Below are 15,328 nucleotides of genomic sequence, written 5' to 3'. Positions count from 1 at the left end.
GTTCCAGGAAAGGGAATACTTGGAAATCTGCCTGGGGATAGAGCAAAGAGGGTCCTGCTCCAGAGCAGGCATTCCAATCTCTGGCCTGAGACTAAAATGCCTATGAGGCCATGCTGCTGGTTCATCACAGAATGACTAAATTTGTATGTGCCTGGATTAAAAACAGTGTCCTGCTCTTCAGTCTCAGGTCTGGTCAAATGCCTACGCTTTTCCTGGTGTCTTTCCCTCACAGCATCTTCAAGCCTCTCCCCCAGGTTTGCTCCAGGACTTGGGAGAAACAAAGTGCTCTCCCTTGGCTTGGGTTGCTCAGATCCCCAGTGCAAAGGTGAGTCACAAAGAGAGGCTCTCTGCTTCTCTCACATACTGGGGCTTCACTTACTTTAATCAGCCATACGCTCTACACCCATTGCCACAGAGGCTATTTGCCCATATTCTCCTCCCTGGGATCTGGGGTATCTTTCCTGATTCTGGGTGGATTCCTGCTTTCCTTCTTGAATTAAATCTCACAAAGTTGATCTTTATATACCATCTTGCTATTTTCAAGTGTCAGAGGCACACTAAAAACTTCTAATACATCCCTTTGGAAAAAAAAGAAAAAGTATGAGGTTTTCTAATGGTCAGTGCAGCATATAAATATGAAACACATGTTAGGCTGGAGTGAAGGAATCTGTTATTGGTCTTGTAGGACTGTAGTGAAAATCCCCTTTATTATTCATAGTCTCGTGGTATTCAGCTGTTGATATATAGACATTTACTGTTCTAATTAATATCCAAGTGAATTAGTACATACATTCGAACAGTATTAAGTATATTTCAATGTACACATTGTCAAGAATCACATGAAACTAATATATATGTTTTAATATTATATTAATATATATAAATTAATTGTAGTAGATGCGTAGAAATATATACGTTTAAAAGTTTAAAGTCTCTACAATCATGTAACTGATTTCCTAGTTTGAACCTAAGCTGTGGATATGGTTTGGCTGTGTCCCCATCCAAATCTCATCATGAATTCCTACATGTTGTTGGAGGGATCAAGTAGGAGGTGAATGAATCATGGGGGGAGGTGTTTCCTGTGTTGTTCTCATGATAGTGAATAAGTCTCATGAGATATGATGGTTTTGAAAAATGGGAGTCTCCCTGCATAAGCTTTCTTTTTGCCTGCTGCCATTCATGTAAGACATGACTTGTTCCTCCTTTCCTTCCACCATGATTGTGAGGCTTCCCCAGGCATATGGAACGGTAAGTCCCATTAAACGTCTTTCTTTTGTAAATTGCCCAGTCTCAGGTATATTTTTATCAACAGCATGAATATGGGCTAATACAATAAATTGGTACCAGAAGTGGGGTGTTGCTAAAAAGATACCCCAAAATGTAGAAGCAACTTAGGAACTGGCTAACAGGCAGAGATTAGAACACCTTGAAGGGCTCAGAAGAAGGCAGGAAAATGTGGGAAAGTTTGGAACTTACTAGAGACTTATTGAATGGCATTGCCCAAAATGCTGATAGCAATAAGGACACTAAATTTCAAGCTGAGGTGGTCTCAGATAGAGATGAGGAATTTGCTGGAAACTGAAGCAAAGGTGACTATTGTTATGTTTTAGTAAAGAGACTGGCAGCATTTTGGCCCTGCCTTAGAAACTTGTGGAACTTTGAACTTGAGAGAGATGATTTTGGGTATCTGGTAGAAGAAATTCCTAAGCAGCAAAGCATTCAAGAGGTGACTTATGTGCTGTAAAAGGCATTTAGTTTTATAAGGGAAGCAGAGCATAAAAGTTTAGAGAATTTACAGCCTAACTACGTGATAGAAAAGAAAAACCCATTTTCTGCAGAAAAATTCAAGTCTGCTGCAGAAATTTGCATAAGTAGCAAGGAGCTTAATGTTAATCCCCAAACAATGGGGAAAATGTCTTCAGACCATGTCAGAGATCTTCATGGCAGCCCCTCCCATTACAGGCCCAGAGGCCCAAGAGGAAAAAAGGAAAAAGTGATTTCAGGGGCCAGGCGCAGGATCCCCATGCTGTGTGCAGAAGAGGGACTTGGTGCTGTAAATACTAGCTGCTCCAGCTATGACTAAAAGGGGCCAAGGTACAGCTCAGGCTGTGATTTCAGGTGTTACAAGCCCTAAACTTTGGCAACTTCTAGGTAGTGTTGAGCATATAGGTGCATACAAATCAAGAACTGAGGTTTGAGAACCTCTGCCTAGATTTCAGAGGATGTATAAAACTGTCTAGGGAGAAGTTTGCTGCAGGAGCAGGGCTCTTATGCAGAACCTCTACTAGAGCAATGTGGAAGTAGAATGTGAGGTTGGCATCCCCACACAGAGTCCCTACAGGGGCACCACCTAGTGGAGCTGTGAGAAGAGGGCCACCATCCTCCAGACCCCAGGATGGTAGATCCACTGACTGCTTGCACAGTGTGCCTCGAAAAGCCACAGACATTCAATATCAGCCTGTGAAAGCAGTAGGGAGGGAGGCTCTACCCCACAGGGGTGGAGCTGCCCAAGACCATGGGGACTCACCTCCTGTATCAGCGTGACCTGGATGTGAGACATGGAGTCAAGGAGATCATTTTGGAGCTTTAAGATTTGACTGTCCTACTTGATTTTGGACTTGCATGGGGCCTGTGGCCCCTTTGTTTTGGCCAATTTCTTTCATTTGAAATTGCTGTATTTACCCAATGCCTGTACTCTGTTGTATTTAGGAAGTAACTAGTTTACTTTTGATTTTACAGGCTCATGGGTGGAAAGGTCTTGCCTTGTCTCAGATGAGATGTTGTCTGTGGACTTTTGAGTTAATGCTGAAATGAGTTAAGACTTTGGGGGACTACTGGGGAGGCATACTTCATTTTGAAATGTGAGGACATGGGATTTGGGAGGGGCCAGCATCAAAATGATATGGTTTGGTTGTGTCCCCATGCAAATCTCATCTTGAATTCCCACATCTTGTGGGAGGGACCTAGTGAGAGGTAATTGAATCATGGGGGCAGGCCTTTCTCATGCTGTTCTCAAGACAGTGAATAAGTCTCATGAGATCTGATGGTTTTGAAAAATGGGAGTCTTCCTTCACAAGTTCTCTCTGCCTGTTGCCATCCATGTAAGATGTGACTTGCTCCTCCTTGCCTTCCACCATGATTGTGAGGCTTCCCCGGCCACATGGAACTATAAGTCTAATCGATCCTTTCTTTTGTAAATTGCCCAGTCTCAGGTTTGTTTTTATCAGCAATGTGAAAATGGACTAAGATACTGTGTTTCTCCTAGAATACAGGCATACTTTGGAAGATCCGAGGAACTGGTGGGGCAGCTCAGCTAGGATCCATGGGACCAAAGCCTGTCAGAAGGAAAAGAGAAAGTTAAAGAGTCAAAGGTGTTTGGAGACAATAGGCCAGTGTCAGTAGACAAGGATGGTTCTAAAAACACAATAGTATCTTCTATTCAGATCGTTCTATGGTCTACTCTTTACAGATTCATGCTTCAATGATAGTATAAGCAAGTGGTTAAAAAAACGTATGATAAATGTTTTAAAAGCAATTTAACTTACATGTCTGTGGGATAAGAAGATGTGAAGTGTCTTCTGCCAGTGGCACATGTACCAGAATTGCAATGGGATAGATACTACCTTCAGTAGAAAGTCACCACCTTCACATTTATCCCCATGGCTTCCTTGGGACATGAGCAAGGATTAGCAGTGGTGATAAAATGGACTTTTTTTTTTTTTTTGGCAAATGACTGTGATACTCAGCTTCAAAATAGCCTCCCATTTTCCTCATCTACTGAAGCTCATGCTCAGTTTAGTTTCTTCTTAGCCATATACGTATGGCTTTTTTTTAGGGGGAGCAATATAAGATATCATCACAGAAATTAAGAGGTAAAAAGGGACTCTAAGGATCAAGTGGAAGTGAAAAAGATTGGTTTGTAGCTCACACCAGAAACAGCTACACAAGTCTTTTAGAAACACTTTGGACTAATTTGGGATGTAAGAATACTTTGGACTAATTTGGGATGTAAGAATACTGTAGTACTTAGAAAGCAGTTGAAGACAGGGCCAAACATTATATAGTTGTGCTATTTTTACACTATTATATTTTTTCCTGATTGACTTGGGAGAGAAGGATTTATTTATTTTTATTTAATGTCAACTTTAATGTAGCTTCCTGTCCACATGTTCAAATAAGGTGTTAGATATGTAATCAAAATATTTTCTGTATTGTGGAACTATCTACAAATAATTTAAGAGTCTAGAAATACAGCAAGTTATTTAACATGAATAGGCTTCTCGCATATATATAAAAAATCGAATTATGTTGTATACAAAAATCTCTGTCCAAACTTATACTGGGATAAATACATTACTCTTTGAAATTAACATTTTTGTTAAATGACTATGATAATCAGCTTCAAAATATTTCTCTCTTTTCCTCATCTACTGGTATTCATGCTCAGTGTAGTCTCCCCTTTTTGTTGGGCTGGGCCTGATTAGTGATTGCATTGTTTTTATACTTTATACATATATTATATTCTATGAATTGTGAGCATTTTTCAGTTTGTCACAGGTTGAATAGAATCTAATTCTGTAGTGAATTGATGCTGTTCTTAGTAACCTGGTAATTAGTATAAAAGACAAATTTATGGACTGTGTAAATCTGTTTTATGGAATACCCACAGCACATTTGATGCTTATACAACAACTACATTCAATCTTGACCTTGACCATATATTTATGGTTTAAGAAACCAAGAAGAGCAAACATGTCATTCATATCTTATCTCAATTGTGTGACAAGAGGACGTTTGAAACCTTCATAGAGGAGAGAATGAACTCTCATTTGTTTTAGAGACAAGAACACACTTTTGACCCTTAATTAATTGAAATGAATTTTCTGAAGGAAATAAAGGTTTTTTATGGACTTGTAGATCAAGGAGTCTTTATCTGGTGGGTCTTTCTAGAAGGAAAGAAAATTCTAAAAATTGGCATTTCTTCTCAAAACCTTTTCAGATAGAAATCTGACAATGTGCCTCTATTTATCTCTCTGAACCTGACTTTGGCTTTGTCTGTGTCTTTCAGTCTATCAAAATATCCACAAGGTCAATGGACTATACTTATGCAATCAGTTTAAAAAGATTAAGAATTTTTCTAACTAGGGTTTTAAATATGTATTTTTTTCAATAGAGAAAAACACACTTTGTAAACTCCTTGAAGTTAGAGATTTATATTTGTTTCTTTCTTTATTCTCAGCACTAGAAGCATGCTATCATGTACTAGAACCTCATTCATAATGTTCAAGTCTTACTCTAACCCAAGGGTGTTAGGAAACCTGTGAAAGACATTTGAAATATCTGTATGTACAACCAGAGTATCCTATTATACATATCCTTCCTTGCTTTTGTGATACTGTGTTCTAAGCATGCTCTTTTTTGATCACGATTAGGCAAGAAGGCCTGCCATAATCCCTTTTACTGCCTGGGCTACTTAAAACTGAAAACCTCCTTTCATTCTTTTTTGCTTTGCTTATGCTTTATAGTACTTCCTACTTTGCTGTCTTCTACCCTTCCCATGACTCATCCCATGACTTTCATTCCATAAAATTATAAAAGCTATAATAATACTTGGGATAGGACTGACATTAACATCAAACTCTTAGTGAAAAAAAAAAAAAAAAGAGAGAAATAAAAATATTAGGCTGGTAAGAAAGCTGTTTAATGGGTAGTACAAAATTGACCAGAGCAAGGCCCAGGGGAAGCACAGGTAGGGAACCAGGGCCAGAGAGCAGATAAAAATGTTGTCTCTCCTGCTACCCTGCTCAGCTATAAGAATCCCCTATGGGGTTTTGCCATTACTTTCATCCAAACAGGAAAAGAGGAGTGATAGCTGAGAATGCTGATACAGTTAATTCTGTCAACAAGTTTGGTGTATTGACACTGATTTCCTCTGGCTTGTTCTACGCATTAAAAATAGATTGTGCTGTATTGGCACTCCATCTGCGTTTCTTCACAAACTCTTAAATCTTTGAAAAGAAAAGCATGAGAACAATGTACTGCTGATTTACTACCCATAGCTAATGTGTGATTTATTTTTAGTAACCAGCTAGACATTTAGTTAAGTGCATTATATTGAAAAAGACTTGTAGTATAGGCTTAAAAATTGTGATGGCTTCAAAATCATGAACCACGTTGTCTGTAAAACCACGAACTTAGGATGTGTCTGTGTGTGTGTGTGTGTCTGTGTGTGTATGTACATATATATGTAAAATATGATGAAGCATGAGGGTTATTTTCATTTCTTAATGAAAGCCTATTGATAGCACAAGACCATAATGTAGCCTAATAAAAGATTAGATTTTTATTTGAGGTTAAGCAGCACCATGTGTCAAAATCACCCTGGAGGGAAGCAGGCAGTATGAGAAAAGGCTCTGTAGACATATTTAAATAGAGCAAGTCTCTACCTCATTGGAATTCCAGACTTATTAACTCAGTAAGTTCAAGAGTTCATAAGAACATAAAATCCTCATATAATCTTTGATATGCTTTATGAAATCAGAAGTAAGTTACAGAGATACTAGAGACAACAAAAGTCATTTAATCTTCTATCAGTTCACCTAAAGTCATTACATTAAGCCTTAAGTTTTTTGCCCCATTTTGTCAGAGTTTACAGCCATCATGTAATGTAAAATCAGGTTTTGTATATCAGGCAAACTCTGAATAGAGTAAGATATAAAATGTATATGGTTAATAATCTGGGTTTTCCTGAGGTTTTAAAATTGGAATATTTAATTAAAAACTCAAATATTTTCATCATAAAAGATGATTGGCATGAAATTGAACTTGAAAATGAAATGTAATTAATGTATGTAATCATCTATTTAGTCAATGTTTTATTATAAAAAGTTTTGACTCATAAAAATAAATCTTACATGAAATATTGAGAGGGAAATTTCCAAGCAGCTTATCAATCAAACTTTATTAAATACCATTTAATAAAGGTGCCAGAAACTTTCACACTCATTACCTCATTTAGTCCATTCCACACATTGTTAAGCTTATTAATAGTATTTAGAAGACACCAAAGCTCACGTAGGTAAAGACCCTTACTTGTCCATTATCAAAAAGGCAGAGTTTGGGTTCATACCAGGATCTCTTTCTCAGTACTTCATCATTACTTTCTCTTAGAATCACAATCAAAGTTATAGCCTTCAGCCTATCAAAAGCCTAGACACAAGACAAAATTTCCTGGTAATTAAAGTAGAAAAACACAGCTTCAACCCATTGCCAAAATATAGCAAGTCTGAGGGACGAGAAGATGTTGTCCCCTTATTTAATAATAGATTTCACTATATTGTGAATCATATTCTGAGAATACACATAGTGTATTCAATCACTATGATAAATTAGTTTTTAAAAAATATATCCAGACATTACTTATTGTCAGCTGTAAACCAGATACTTTGCTGGTGAACTGATGTATATCAGTGATTAAAAGAAACAAATGTAGTTATACTTATAGAGACTACATTAAACATGTTTACATTTTTCATTCTCTATATAAATATATTTTAATTATGAATATTGTTATAGGCTAAGCATATGGAGTTGGAAAAATCTTAGAAACTAATTCCCTTAACTAATGCAAAAATCTGATTTAACCAATGTATGACCTGAGAATCAGCCAATATTTTTCCTAATTTGAGATATCAGCTGAAAATCTAAATAATTCATATACAGGACAATTGTATAATAGATTATAAATTATTTTGATTTTGACTATTCTAAAAGTATAAGTGCAAATTGCTATTTATTGGAGAAAAACCTGTAGGTCTGAGTATTTCTGGAGACAATCTCAGAGCTGTACAGACAAGATTCACAACAACAGAGCGAAGCTGTTGTTAATAACATGTCACTATTAAGCACTGTCCATGTAGCACTGCATCCCTTTTTCCTTTTTTCCCAAGTTTCTAATGCTACCCGAGTGCAGCCACTTTTAGCAGAGAACAAGTCCTATCTCACGGAGAAATCAAGACCATTAATTCATCCAGACGCTTCTCTAGCAGAGCTACTGTGGCTTTCAGATAGACTTTCACCTTTGCTGACATCACAGAGGAACATTTTAAGGTCAAATTCTCTATCTGTGTTTGCAATTTCTATTTCCTGTCTCGCCATTAGAATCTTGCTTTATCATTTATATTCTCTCTATCATCTATTTTTCTGCTTATTCTTTTATTCTTTTCAGATAAAAGGTAGGGAGTTCAAATCATGTTATAGGCCACATGTGAATCCCCACCCTCCATATGCAAATACACTTTGATTCTCATCTACCTCATAACTGTTCCTCTTCAGCTGCTAAAGGTCCATTTTGTTCACTCTACCATTAAATTCTGATGTTCCCAATCATGCTCAATCATCTTTTATTTTCATTCTACATCTGTAATTCATCAAACTCAGCATTTTAAGTTCTGCTATATATAAATCCAAATCTGTTTTTAGCCTGGACTGTTCTTTTCTACTGCTTCCCATACCTATATAATTAGCTGCCCATTAGATATTGCCAACTGGATATATCAACACCCCCCGCCCCAATCAACATGTCTAAAGTTTTGCTAACCATATTTCCACTCTGTTATGCATCTTCTTTACTCTGAACAGCATTGCTACCAGATTTGAAGTGAAACACCTGAGAATTGTTTTACTCCCATCCCTTTCCTATGATATCCTACTAGCTCTTGCAACATCTACCCCTTAATAGATTTCATTTCCTCCCCCTCACTCCTGTCTTACCATAGGCTACATGCTTTTACATTTGTGTCACTGCAATATCCCCTTAACTGGTCTCACTTCCTTGAGTTTGACTGGCTTCCAATTTGTCACCCAATGTTGTTAATATAACCTCCCACTCTGATCACTTAGGTCTCTAGTACCAGATAAGTATCTAGACACTCATATTTTACTCTGGTCATCTAGTAATCCTATATTATGGAAATAATCCTAAATATTATAGATTTAATAAAAACAAATTTCATGTGAATAATTAAAACAAAAATATTTTTATAAGAATCAAATGAAACTATGTTGTGCAAAATAAATATATTTTAACAAAAGACAAATTTCTTGATCTTCCTTTTGCTATAACTGCATTTGAAGTTGGCATTTTTTGTTTGTTTGTTTTCAAGTAACCATTAGTCTCTGGAGGATACTGAAGCAAGGTAACACTAGTTTTGTGAGAGAATGTTCTACTTTGACAATAGAAACCAACTTTTTGTTGGAAACAATCAACTTTTCTGTTGGGGCATCCCTGGAAAGGGTCCTTTGAAAAAAACTGTAATTCACTTTTATTTTTCAAACAGAATACAGTGAGTGCTGCTATATCATGACATATACATTCTTATAAATCAACATACTGTGTAAAATCCTGCAAAAAAAAAAAAAAAAAAAAAAGAAAAACAAAACACCACAGGGTTTACAGGGAAAATGAAGAGAAGGGCGTAACATTCAAATACTTTGCTAGTTAAGAAACACATGAATACGGCCGGGCACGGTGGCTCACGCCTGTAATCTCGGCACTTTGGGAGGCCGAGACGGGTGGGTTATGAGGTCAAGAGACTGATACCATCGTGGCCAACATGGTAAAATAATTTTTTTACTAAAAATACAAAAATTAGCTGGATTTGGTGGCACATGACTAAAATCCCAGTTACTCAGGAGGCTGAGGCAGGAGAATCACTTGAACCTGGGAGGCAGAGGTTGCAGTAAGCTCAGATTGTGCCACTGCACTCCACCCTGCTGACACAGTGACACTCTGTCTCAAGAAAAAAAAAAATACCACAGTAAACATAACAGCTTACCTTGGAAGAAATCTTGAAGTTTTCTTGTGGAAGTGGCCATTAGAAGTGTTATAGGTGTTGAGTAAAATCAGTTCACGGTGGCTCATAATCAGACACCATTAACTGAGGAAGCCTGAGATGTCTGAGGTGTGTGCATGTGTCATTTTGTACAGTTAACATAGGCCAGGCCTATTGGGCACAGCTTTTTGCATGCACCTAGTGTTTCTTATGGATGAAATTGTATATAAAAAGGATAAAATTCACATTATGGCCAGGTAATCCCTTCAGAGTTTTTTTTTTTTTTTTTTTAAATCACTTATTTATATTAAAATAGAAACCTCTTTGCTAATATGTTTACATTCCAGGAGCTCAGTGACATGGGGCTCCATTTGCAGAATCTGAAGTGGCCAGGTTTCCTCTATCAATGTGAGATAAAAATCATCAAAGTTAACTAAAAAAAATATTGCAGGATCACATTGACCTGGGTAACATGATTTCTCCTTACTTTACAAAGAAGAAATAAACAGTACTCTAGGGCCCTGCTTAATTTTCAGCATTCATTCAGTATATTACTGAGAAACTCCTCAAGAATCACTTCCATTCTCTAATTTCATTTTGAATTTGGTTGCCTCTATGTTAATATTTTATGTTTCATACTCATCAGTTAACAGAAATGGCAGCCTTTCTGCATTGTAATACAAAATATTTCCTCCATATTCATGATCTTTGGAACTATGATAGTAAAAGAAAAAACACAACACTGGCTCAAAGCAACACATTAATTTTTTGCTTAATGTAAATTATTTTTGTGCTTCCTCAAGAATAGGTCACAGAATTCTTCAGATTAACATAATATTATATTCAAACAGTAGAACTAGTTTTTCTAATAGTCACTGTTATCCTCATTGTAAGTACTGCAAACTAAAACTAATGAAAACAAAAGCAACGTAAAGTTTACAAATGAAGATGATATAGAGAATAAAAGAAATGTTATCTGCATTTTTATCTTTAGCAATAAGAACCTAGACTTTACTATAAATCACAATTAAGTATGGCTAAATTGTTGCAAATATAAAAATATGTTAAAGACAAATAAAATTTTAACAATGGCCCTTTGAACTGGAAACCTGAATATTATATTAATGTATATTAATGGTCATGATCATTAACAAAATCTTTACTTGGTTAACAAATATCTAGAGATAATTACTGCTTAGATAGTGATATGATTTGGCTGTATCCCCACCCAAGTCTCATCTTGAATTCCCATGTGTTGTGGGAGGGAGTGAATGGGAGGTAACTGAATCATGGGAGTGGGCCTTTCCCTTGCTGTTCTCCTGATAGTGAATAAGTCTTACAAGATCTGATGGTTTTAAAAAGAGGAGTTCCCCTACATAAGCTCTCTCTCTTTGCCTGCTGCCATGCATGTAATACATGACTTGCTCCTCCTCCTCCTTGCCTTCTGCCATGATTGTGAGGCCTCCCCAGTCATGCGGAATAGTAAGTCTATTAAACTGCTCTCTTTTGTAAATTGCCTAGTCTTGGGTATGTCTTTATTAGCAGTGTGAAAATGAAATAACACAGATAGCAAAAATGGATTACTCATTCTTAAGCAAAATCAAGATATTAGAAAAAATATATAAACTCTTTGAATATTCTTTATCAATTTTTTTTTTGTAATTTCTGCCCTTGCTTATGGTATTGTATGAAGACCTATTACTTGGTGCCCATTTCCTTGGCAACAGACTTCTTAAAAGCAAATCAAACATGCTTGGTTATTACTAATTAGCCTAAATGTTTGTGTTTCTTCATTGCTATGCATAGAAAGGCATAAAACAGAGATTCTATAATAGATTTATTGTTAAATTTATGACTATGGTAGATTCATTGCTCTTGGCTCAGACCCGATCAACAGTAATTTTAGGCAAGCTGAATGCTTGTTTTAAGTAGAAATATTAAAGAATTATACTGAAATGAAGAACATAAACTCTGGAGCCACTGAGTAGCTCTGATACCATGCATAAGTTATTTAGCCTCTCTGTGCCTCATTTTTCTCATGTTAAAATGGGAATAATAGTGGTACCTACCTCACATGGTTTCTGTAAGAATTCAGTGAGGTAAGGGATGTACTTAAAAGAGTGCCTGTCAGATCTATTAAACTCCATGTGATGATGTTAATGATGCAACCATTGAAGTACATCAAATACCTCTTTCTATTGGCTCTGTCTTGTATCTCTAGTACCACATTTTTTTTTAACATGAATGTATTGTTCAGTTTCATATTGTCTAATTATGACTTCAATTTTATATTAAACAAGTTGCAGTGGAATGTTGTAAAACAACAGAGCTATACCAGTGCTGACACTGCTGGGAAATTATTTTAAACACATTGTGTAGATCCAAGCATACAGATTCTATGGTATTAAACTAATAGCAAATGGTTTTACATTATTTTCTTTATTAGCATTTTGCTTTATCTTTAAGACTGAGCAATTTTCATTTGCTGGCTTCAAACTCAAGTTATAAAAACACCTATAGTCAAAAATCTGTTAATTTACTGTATCTTTTTTCTAAATACCCCAAGTAGGCTTTGCCCCACCTGAGACAGAGGTGTAAAATACTTACCTCTACTTACTATCCTGATGCCAAGTACTTAGGTTGTATATCCATAGATGCCGAAAATTTTCGTATTCTTGTGATAATGACTATAATACTTTCCTAATACCTTAAACAACTTCTAGTATCAATTTTGAAGTGATTAAATGAGCTTAAAATGTTGAGTGAAGAAAAGCAGGTTGTATGAGAAAATGAAAGTAAAAAGAGGGGAAAGGGATGAGGCAAGAGGAACATAGGTAAAGCCCAAGGCAAGCATGAGTGTGTGAGTTAGAGTCCAATAAGAGGACATCTGCCAGTAATAGCGTTAGTAACATGGAGAGCCCAAAATGGGAGAGAAAGAAAAACCAAAACTCCTTTATCTGTGACATATTTTTTTTTTTGGTGGTCTTTATCTCTCTTATCCTGAGTGTATTATTATAGCTGCATTAAAAAGCGCCCCAGGAAACAGGCATTTACCTCACCATTTATGTGGGTCAGGAATCTCATAGCGACATATCTGGGTGATTCAACCTTAGGATCTGTGTCTTTCAAAGCAGCCATCAAACTGTTGTTTGGGGCTGCTGCCATGAGATGGTTAAACCAGGTGAAGATCTGCTTCTGAAGTCATTCACGTTACTGTTGGCAGGCCACAGAAGATCTATTTCTAAACTTACTCATGTGGGTCTCACTTCAGGGTTACTTCATGTTATCACAGTGGCATTCTCCAGATGCAAGTGATCTGAGAGAAGAAAGAACCAAAGCATGCAAGGTGGAAGCCACAACCATTTATAATCTAATCTCAGAAGTGACATCTCATCACTTCTGCCATATACTACTTATTACAAATGAGTCATTAAAATCAGCCCACAGTCACAGAGAAAGCGTTCACAAAGGCATGAATTCCAGGAGGTGGAGATGATAGATCCCCTTGTAGAGGCTACCTCTAACATTGAATTCAGTTCTATTATTCAAGCCAATCTCAAACTTGTGTGCAGGGGACTGGGGAACTCAGGTGTCTGTCTATTCAAAATAATAATGGCATGAAGGAAAAACTTTTATTGAAATTCTACTCTTTACCTAAAAATTCAGAAATTCAACAGTAACAACAAAAAATGCCTTCCCTCTTAGAGGTAAACATAGAATTCCTTTTTTACCATTTTAATTGTGACATCTGCTATTTGCTTTAAAATATCTCAACTTCATTGCATTGGAATTTAGAAGAAACAAGATGGCGAAGATGTGTTAAGCATCGTTTAACTGGATGATGGATTCTTTCTTAAAGAAAAAAAAGAAATTCATAGTAAGTTAACACGTCTAACAAGTGTAATACTTTCCTAGAATAATGTAATAGGAAATATTTAAAGTTCTCTATTTGTCTACAAAATATATTTTCACTCTTGGTTAATTTAACTAGGACTCAAACAAAGATGCACCTCATTGATCTAGCTGAGTGTTGCATACAGTGGTCTTTATGTTTCTCTATCTTCTGTATTTTCTTTAAACTGCTTTTTATATTGAGATATTTGACTGGATTCAAGATTCAGTTGTTTGGCAAGAATATTTCCTTGTATTTCCTATTCTATAATATCAGTAGGTATGTAATGATGTTCAATCAATATTTTTACAGTAGTTTTTAGCTTGAATAATACATTATAAAATTCTCAATCAATGTTTCACCTAATTACTTTAGCAATGAGATTATTTCCCAGATGAATTCCTTCATTCTTTGCTGCAAAATAGTGATTTGCTAATGATCACTTATTTGACATCTGTAAGTGAGAATTCTAAAAGAAGAATTTTTCTTATCTATTTAGCTTCCTTGAAATGTAGTTTATACAAGAAAGGCAAGATAAATTATTGATTTTTCACTCTGTTGACCAATCTAATAATTTATTTCTCTAACAACTCCTGAAATTCATCAATGAGAGGATGCTTTGTATCATGGATTTTTATAATTTGATACGTTTACTTCATTGCTTTGGTCATTATCAGCCTCTAAATTTCATAACTCTTTCCCTCTCCTTATTTTTTTTCACTTGGGCTTATCATTATCTAGTATATTACATACTTTATTTGTATTCTTTGATATCTTTCTTCTCTACTAGAATAAGCTTCTTTAGAGATAGAGTTTTTGTTTCTTTTGTTTACTGTGATATTTAAGGTCTTAGAATAGTTGCTGATATATTTTAAGTATTCAATTAATTTTTGTTGAAGATGGATCAGTGAGACAAGGCACCTGAAGACTGGTTGTGTGTGTGTGTGTGTGTGTGTGTGTGTGCACGCACAACGTGTGTCTGTATATAAAGATGGAAAGAGAGAGAGAGGGACACAGAAAATGAACAAACTAAGCATTACAGACCGTTAACATTGAGCACAAGATTTGGAACCAAAGATATGACTGTAAAGAAAAATAAAAATTGAACAATTGAGTTTTTAAAAAAGGAAAAAGAAAAAGAGTGTTTTAAGAAAGAGAAGGATATGGACTATTGGGTAAAAGTTTCCTGTGAGGTTTCCCTAAGATAAGAACAAAGATTTAACCATTGAATTTGGCAATAGGTTGTCAGGGGAGTCCAGTATTGCTTATTTAAGTCTTCCTATGTCTATAGTCACTTCTTTGGCAACCTCATCCAGATCTTAAACAAAATACTGTATATATGCAAATGGCTTCCAAATTTATATCTCGTTAAATACTGAAAGACAGACTGAGCTATTCAATTAGTATATTTAACTTTAATATTTCACTTAGATGTCTAATAAATATGTCAATATTTCCAAAATTCCGTATCCGTTTTTCTCCCAACTCTGTAACCAGCCCTACCTATAGAATTATAGGAAAGTCTGTCCTTCTAATTGATCAAGGTACATTTTTTTGAGATATTTCTTGACACTTCTATTTCTATAGCACTTGAAGGACAGAT

This window comes from Sapajus apella, unplaced genomic scaffold (assembly GCF_009761245.1).
Source record: "Sapajus apella isolate SASKATOON/1434 unplaced genomic scaffold, GSC_monkey_1.0 scaffold27, whole genome shotgun sequence".
Classification (NCBI taxonomy): domain Eukaryota; kingdom Metazoa; phylum Chordata; class Mammalia; order Primates; family Cebidae; genus Sapajus; species Sapajus apella.
This window is presented reverse-complemented; position numbering follows the sequence as displayed.